Genomic DNA, 9,060 nt, shown 5'->3' on the forward strand with positions numbered 1-9,060 from the left:
TTGGCTATAAGGCTCCACTTTCAATAAAGATTTTGTTAATTAGAACAAAGAAAGGAAATAGAGTATACATTCCAAAGGAATCTTTTACTTTTAAATACATTTTGCTTTGTGATTTTGTACAAAATAACAATACAAGCTTTTTTCTTCCTGTTTAATACTACATCTTGGAAAAATAGTATATATTTTTTTGTTATTTTACTAAATGTAGTTCTGGGAAAATGAAATGAAAGTAATATCCTTTTACAAAATGATATAATTTGGTGATAAACAAAATGTAATTTATATTTGTGCATTTGGAAATAGTTATTTTTCCCCTTCTAAAATTATGCCAGCCTAGATCTATCTGATTCATGAAGCAAGTAATGTATATCAATCAAGATGTCAGATTTTTATATTAGTAAGATGAAAAATGGTATTGCTCAGAAGCACTGAAATTATCAAAGAATTCAGGTGTCTTAGTTTCATTCTCATGTTTATTGAGGAAAAGTTTCCTCTTCGGAAAATTTGTTTATGGGATACAGTAAGCAAAACTAAGAGAATTTCCCTTTCACTAGTAATTAATATAATTTTGTCTCTCTTTATATTTAGTAAATTGTCAACTTTAACTTTTTTCATCGAATATGAAACCTGAATTCATCTGTCAATTCAGATTATTCTCTCATTTATGTATCTAAATCTGGATACATTTATACTGTTAAAGAGCCTTAGGTACCACTGACTAATTGCCTTTTAGATTTAGAAGGTCTGGAGCTATTATTTTTTCATGAAGAGTATTGAGAGACACAAAATAAGAGAGTCTAGGGATTGATTTTAAACAATCAGTGGACGATTGCATGCTTACCTGATACCATGTGGAATGCTTGTCACCTGTGACATGGCCAACAAAATAGATTGATGCTATATGAGGAGAGTTGGATGGAGGGTTGGGAGGCCAATCTCTCAAGGATACCAAAACATTACTGAGGTTCTAAGGTCTTTCTGGAGATAAGGGTTTTCTTAAAGGAGAGTTTGTGGTTAAAAGGAACGCTTTGATAAGCTGTGTAAGCCAGTCAAGGGACACACTCAAGTAACAATAGATGGTCACTAAAAAGGGTAAGTCTGTGTAACCCCAGGAACTCTGCTTTGCTGTTTAAGGTTTAAGTGTTTGGGACCAAAACTAAACTGTGTAAGGCTTCAGAGGAGAGTTTTTCTACTTTATAAATACAGTTTTACTATAAATTTATTAGCATAAGGAGAGGATTCCATTAAGAAGAAAACAAGGATTGACATATGCTCAGAACAGCCAATACTGGAACATTAACTCCATGTGATTAAGCCTCCACTGTGTTTTTAGCCTCCAATTTTTATTTTCCAATAATGCATTTTATTCTTAGTTTCCTTCACCTTTATTTTGTCTGTTTTAGACAAGGTTTGCTAACTGCTTCAGTTGCTGCTATAGTAACCAAATTAGCTTATTTTGTTTTTATTTACTAAACTTGAAGCTTTTCTCTTCACCAATAAAATAAAACCCCCCTCTGATTTCCTCCTCTAATCAATACTTCTTGCTCCATAGTTTTAGAAAACAAAGGCACTGTATAATGTAGCTTAAATTTAGTAAAAGGAAAAGACATTTTTCAGACAATTGGAACAAAATAGACATTGGGAAGAATGATATTCAGGAGCTGTTAATTGTTTATGTTGTTGACTGTGATAATGGTATCGTAGTTACATTGTTAAAAAGTCTTTATCTGTTATATATATATATAATAAGGTAGTTATGAGTGAAATGATTTGATTTCTGAGATCTATTTTAAATAACCAAATAAAAAAATACTCTTATTTTCTTAGTTTTTGGCTCTGGAGAAAGCCTATAGGTTGAATTTGAGCATATGTCCATTTTTCACTTGCTAACTCTAATTCTAGCCTGTGGCTCTAGTTTGCCTGAGCAATGAAACTTAATAAACTACTGAACCTTTTGCTTAGCATATATTTTATTTTAAGAATATTACGTTGATTAGCGCATTGTATACCAAAATTCAGTCAGCCAAATATGGACTTACCCATTTTTCATAACCCCAAAAGCATTTTTACTTATTTTTATTTAATGTATTTTAAAATCAACTCAGTTTCAAACTTAAATGTATTTAAATGAAAAGTTAAAATTGTATTCTAAGTGGAAAACATGTTTTTTCATATCCACATAAAAATAAATAGACGGCTGTAAAATAAAAATATTCTATGTACCACCTAAAAATATTTCAAATACCATGGGTAGGAAGTATAACACACTTTGAGAAAATGAATATATGTTTTGAAATTGTGAATAGACCATAGCAGAGTAGTAAAAACAATAAAATAATTTCCATCTGCAGAAATAAATATTCAAACAATTAGTGATTATTTTTAAAAGTTTATCAACTGTACTCAATTTAGTTAAATAAATGCAAATCAAAACAATAATATGATATCATTTTTTTACCCATAAAATTGGTAACAATATTAAACATTGCTAATATCTTATGTTGGCAAGGATATGAGGAAACAAGCCTTTTTATATACCACTGGGAGAAGTGTGAATTAGCATAACATTTTTTGGAACCCAATTTGGCTATGTGTATCAAAAATGTTAATACATATTCTCATAGATTCAGCATTTCTACTTTTAGACGCAGTTGGAAAGTAATTCTATAGTTGTAACCCTATAAGAAGACAAAGATGCTTTTAAAAGAATATTCATTGCCACAGTGCTTATGATACAAAAAGCGGAGGAAGCAATGGAGACATTTAAGGAGACAAATTAGACAAATAATGGTACATATGAACAAAGAACTATGCAGCCATTAAAAAGAATAAGGTGATATGGAAAATGCCAATAAGTATAGTTAACTGTTAATTTTATTTTTAAAGGGAAGATAAAGGTAAGAGTATGGTGTATACATTTTCAAAGGATCTATATATGCCATAAAATTTATTTTCTTTGTAAAGACATAAGAAATATGTGATAAGTACATCTCTTGGGAGAGAGGTGGTGAGGGGAAACCATGGAGGTGGGTAAGAGAGACATTGTTTAATATTTACATTTCTGTACTGTTAATTTCTGAAAAATCTTATGCACGTATAATTTTCCTCTATGTTAACAAACACTCTCTGGGTACAGGGATAAATGATGTTTTTGTTTGTTTTATTCTTTATTCTTTTTTGTTTTAAGAAAGTAAAGATTACTTCAATAAAATTTTAAATGACAAATCACCAGCTTTTTTGAATGGAAACATAGAGTAACCAGTATAGGACTGTGTATTACATTGTTTTCCAATTAATTACAGCATATCAAGGGCCAACATTATTCACTGGAGAGCAATTATTTTGTAGCTCAGAAGCTGCAGAACCTGCTCTAGGAATGCTTTTTCCACATAATCCCCAGTTTATCTCCTTAAAATGAAATTGGAACTATTCTCTCCAGCATGAGGATGTTGAGACAAAGAAACAAAACCAAAAAGGTAAAAGAACTGATTTGAAAGAAGATGAAAGTGTAAAGGAGAAGATATGGTAGGAGTATTAATTTGGGAATGAAACTTATCTCTGTGATGGTGAAGGCTGTCTTTAATAAGACTTTGCTCCTTGGATGATGCCTCAAAGCGGCTGACTGTAGGAGGGAAACCAGGATAGTTATCCTACAGAATAAAACTAGCACCTTATGACCTTGGCTTGCATTTCTAATGGTGGCATTGAGGGCTTTTTAGCAAACATCTTCATCTCCATTTTCCTACTTGGAAAGAAGGAAATACTATCTTCCTATGGTTTTCATTTTAAAGTTAATTTGTGAATGTATCAAAACCTCCTTATCCCAATTATGCTCTGAGGGCATTGAACTACATGTAATTTTCAGCACATTACTTGCCCTCTCTTGATTCTATTTCTTTGTGCATGTTTTCCTCTTTACACAGAATTCTTTCCCCTAATTTGTTTTCTTTGAAAACGCCTGTCATCTTTCTTCATGCAACTGAAATTTCCCTCCTCTATGAAGCCTTCCCTGACTCCACAGGCAGGTGCAAAGATTGCTTTTTCCATGACATTCCATACATACCTACATTATAGCAATTATTTTATTGTACTCTAAGTTTCTTCTTTTTTTATGCCTCTGTCCTCTCTGTGTCTTTGGTTGCTTGAAAACATAGAGATGGTCTTTCAATAAAACTGCACAAATGTATGCATTAATAATGGAAGGAATAATCCAATGAACAAATAATTGCATACAATGGATACAAATAAAATGCTTAGTTTCTCCAGGCTAGGGTATTATCATCATTCACTCACTCATTTATTCAAAAATATGTATTGAAGGTCTACTATGCATCAGGCACTGTGCCAGTTGCTGGGAACAGAGCAGTACACAAAGTATAAAGTGTTTTACCCTTTTAGAGCTTGCAAACTTGCAGGAGATCATACACTCATAAGTGAAGTGCAATGGGGGCAATGAAAGCAGAGCCCTCAGGTGTTAGGGAACCTAGTCTAGTGGAAGTCAGGGAGGCCTCCCTTGAAGAAGTGATGTGTTACTGGAGATAGGAAGGATGATAGGGATAAGAACTGGAAAAGGAAGAAGCTGTTCCAGAGCCAGAGGCAAGAGAAACATGGGGCTTTTGAGGCAGAGAAAGAAATGCAGTCTGGTTGGAGGGTGGAGCAAAGGAGAGAGTGCTAAAAGAAGCAGGAGAGGTACCCAAGGACCAAGTCATGATTGACCTTTAAAAATCATGTTAAAATTTTTGTTACTTTATCCTAGAAACAATAGGAAGACATTTAAGCAAAGGGGTAACATGATTGGATATGTATTTTTAAAAGCTCTATCTGGCGGTAGTGTAAACATGGATTGGAAGAAGGAAAAGAGGAAGCCGCCACCATCATCAAAGAGAGAAAAGATAACAATTTGGACTAGGATGGAGATAATGACTTGAACCAAAACAATGATTTACAGGGCTTTTAAGGACATTTAATGTTCAGCTGGCTGTAGAAATGAAGGTAAGGGGCTTCCCTGGTGGCTCAGTGGTTGAGAATCTGCCTGCCAATGCAGGGCACACGGGTTCGAGCCCTGGTCTGGGAAGATCCCACATGCCTCGGAGCGGCTGGGCCCGTGAGCCACAATTGCTGAGCCTGCGCGTCTGGAGCCTGTGCTCCGCAACAAGAGAGGCCACGATGGTGAGAGGCCCGCGCACCGCGATGAAGAGTGGCCCCCGCTTGCCACAACTAGAGAAAGCCCTCGCACAGAAACGAAGACCCAACACAGCCATAAATAAATAAATAAATAAAGAGGATGCATTTCAAATAGTAAAAAAAAAAAAAGAAAACTGAGCAATTTATAAAAAAAATAAAATAAGAAATGAAGGTAATAAGAGAGACAAAGACAACTTTCTCATTTTTCTATTAAGCATAAAATACCTGGTATCTAGCCCACAGAACAACATAAATGTTTTTGAATGAACTAACAACAGAGTCTCATAGATTAAGAATATTTTTACAGAATATTATATAGTAATAGTAACACTATGTTTAATGAATAATACTGTGTCTAGTGGTGTATGACACCTCTTACATTAAAAAAATCCTCTATTTTACTTCTTTTTTCTTGAATTTTTGAATTTTATTTTACTTATTTTTTTATACAGCAGGTTCTTATTAATTATCCATTTTATACATATTAGTGTATATATGTCAATCCCAATCTCCCAATTCATCCCACCACCACCACACCACTTCTCTATTTTACTTCTATCATGTTATTATCAAAAGTAATTGAAACAGTAAGCACATTTATAGAATGAGGAAGTTAAACAAGATGACCTCAATAATTCATTCTAGGACTAAATCTCTACTTCTAAATCATTATTGTAGTGATTCCTTTCTAACATTAAACTTTTTCTTTTATGTTTTAAAAAACAATTTGAAAGAAAATAGCCATATTCCCAATGATCACTCTGTGCGTGTGTGTGTGTGTGTGTGTGTGTGTGTGTGTGTGTGAATTTCTAGTTCTATGCAGAGAATTAGTTAAGATACCCTGTGATACTTAGATTTCCGTTTCTATGATTACTTCTCTCTAACATGAGAGTTAAATGAGGGTAAGGTGATATGAATAATTAAACCGATAGGTGTCACTATGGAAGGCTAATTTTCAAATAGAATAATAATCTAGATGACATCCTATTATTTTTACATATTTTGCATTATTATAATGTTTTCTGGAATACCCTCACCCTTTCTTGATTTTTTTATATTTTATATTTTTATATACATTTTTATGAAGAAAAACTGAAAAGAATCAATTATTTTAAAATTATTAGTTTGAGTAATTGTCAAATTAAAAATAAATATTAGAACTATATTTTCAGGACCTCATTTCAGTTGTCTGGGAACAAATTCTAACCAAATGTATTAATATTTTTATAAGAAATTTGTTAAAGCCAATTGACCTACTCATTGGAGATATGTATAAGATGTTTTTCCTGGACTCTTTAATCTTCCAATAAAATGCGGTTTATGGATACTATTTATTTTGTTCTTTAAATTTATTCAAAAACACTTGGATTCATATTTAAATTAAGTAGCAAACTTGATCCCCAAGGTGAATAAGTGACAGAGATTCCTATTGTACTTAAAAAGAAACAGTTGTTCATGCTTTCAAACAAAATGGAAGATTGAATCTTTATGAATCCCAGGCACCCATGAAATATAACCTATGTTTAGAGGACTTAAACTCTGGAGACCAAAGAAAAACTCTTCAACATTGTACTCCATTTGCTCTATTTGATTTTACTCCTGGTAAGTATTGTGTATGTAGGGGTGTGTGTGTGTGTGCGTGTGCGTGCACGTGTGCACACACAATCAATTGTGAATTATATATTGATGATTCTAATATCAGTATATCTGAAATTTTTAAAGTTTACGGTACTATGAACAAGGAAATTATATGGTGAAGGACATAATCGGAAATCTGTACAGTTGTATTATCCTATCTCCTTTTATGGAAATTATCTTTACCTAGATATTTTTCTAAAAGTGATTTTCACCCTTGGGTCAGTTAAGTGGGACAATGCAAGCTGCATAGGAATCATCTAGGAAGTATATTAAAAATAAATCTGAAATTCTGGCATAGTATTATTTTTGATCTGGATGCTGATTACATAGTATGCTCACTTTGTAAAATTTATCAAATTATACACTTATTCTATGTGCACTTTTCTGTATATATGTTATACTTAAATACAAGAAAGAAAATACATAAAAGAATATACAAGAGATCACTAAAATAGTTTAGAAGAAAACAGAAGAGAATATCATCACGATTTTGGGCATACAAAAGTTTCTTAACCAGGATACAAAGAAATTATCATCATAAAGGGAAAAAATGATGAACTGGACTACATTAAAAATAACTTGTCATTAGAAAATTTCATTAATAAAGTGGAAAAGCAGCCCACAGGCTAGGAGAAGATATTTGTAACACATATATCTGATAAAGGACTCAGGTCAAGAATATATAAAGAAATCCTTAAAGAAAAAAGAAAATAGAATGATTGGCAAAGAAATTGAACATATAATTCACTAAATCAAATATTCAAATAGATAATAACCATAGTAAAATGTGTATGGTTTCATTAGTTATTAGGAAGATGAGTTAAAAACTACAAATTCTTATTTTTTGACCCCCTACATACCTACTAGAATGGCTAAAATGAAAGAAGATAGATAATATTAGGCATTGACAAGGATGTGGAACATCATGTACTGCTGTGAGTGTGTAAATTGGTACAAGCACTTTGGAACATGGTTTGGCAATATCCACTACCCCTGAACCCAAGCGCACCTGTGATGGAGCAATTCCACTCCTAGGTATCAGAGAAGGGAAGGTATAGCTCTCCCCAAATCAAGTACAAGAATGTTTAAGCATAATGATTTACTGTATAGCACAGGAAATTATACCCAATATCTTGTAATAACCTATAATGGAATATAATCTGCAAAAATACTGAATCACTATGCTGTATACCTTAAACTAACACAATATTGTAAATCAACTACACTTCAATAAAAAACAGAAACAAAGAATGTTCATAGCAGCACTATTTGTAATAGCTAAAAACTGGAAACGTACCAAATGTCCATTACCGGTAAAATGGATTAAACATTTTGTTGTGGTATATTCTGCAATAGAATACTGTACTGCAATGAAAATAAGTGAACTAAACTACATGAAACCATGTAGATGAATTTTGAATCTTAGGACATAATGTTGGGTAAGAAGTTAGATTCGAAGAATTAAATATACAGTAAGTAGTTCGAAAACAGACAAAACTAATCTATGGTTTTGGAAGTCAGGATAGTGGTTACCCACAGAACGGTGAGGGTAAGGACAAGAAGGTGGGGCAAAGGGAGCTTCTGGGAAAGGATAATCTATTTATTGACCTGAATGCAGATTATGCAGGTATATTCACTCTGTGAAAATTCATCCAGCTGTAAACATGTACTCTTCTGGATGTACCTCAACATTACGATTACCGAAGAAAAATTTTTTTTAAGTACTGTATCAAGAAAACACAGGAGCCGGTTTAAAAAAGCCCATGCAGACCAAAGATGAACAATTTAAGTAGCATAATAATAATAGTTATTATGGATTAAAGCACATTGAATCAATGGTAATCTGTAGGTTCATAATGACACTCAAATATAAAGAAATATTGAAAAATAATATGCATCACTCTTTGAGCTAAAAGAAAGACAGTACCTCCTTACTTTCCCAGGATTTAATTATTAATGGGCCCCACTTTTACTCTCAAATTGTCCCTGTTTGGCTGATAAATTACATATTATCTCACTAATAAGCCAGCTCCTTATTTTGTATTGTGAATTGATAAATGAAGGGGAAGAATTTTAAGCATTTATCCTGCCTTTTCAGGGTAACTAAATAGACTCAAATGAAGAGACAAAGGCTTATTTTACAGAAGAGTTTTTACTACAGATGAAGATAAAATAGAATTAGAAAACCATCTTTCTACAAACTGTAACAAGTGTACTGACTCCAATAAAGATTATCAA

This window comes from Eubalaena glacialis, chromosome 6 (genome assembly GCF_028564815.1).
Source record: "Eubalaena glacialis isolate mEubGla1 chromosome 6, mEubGla1.1.hap2.+ XY, whole genome shotgun sequence".
In the NCBI taxonomy this organism is placed as follows: Eukaryota; Metazoa; Chordata; class Mammalia; order Artiodactyla; family Balaenidae; genus Eubalaena; species Eubalaena glacialis.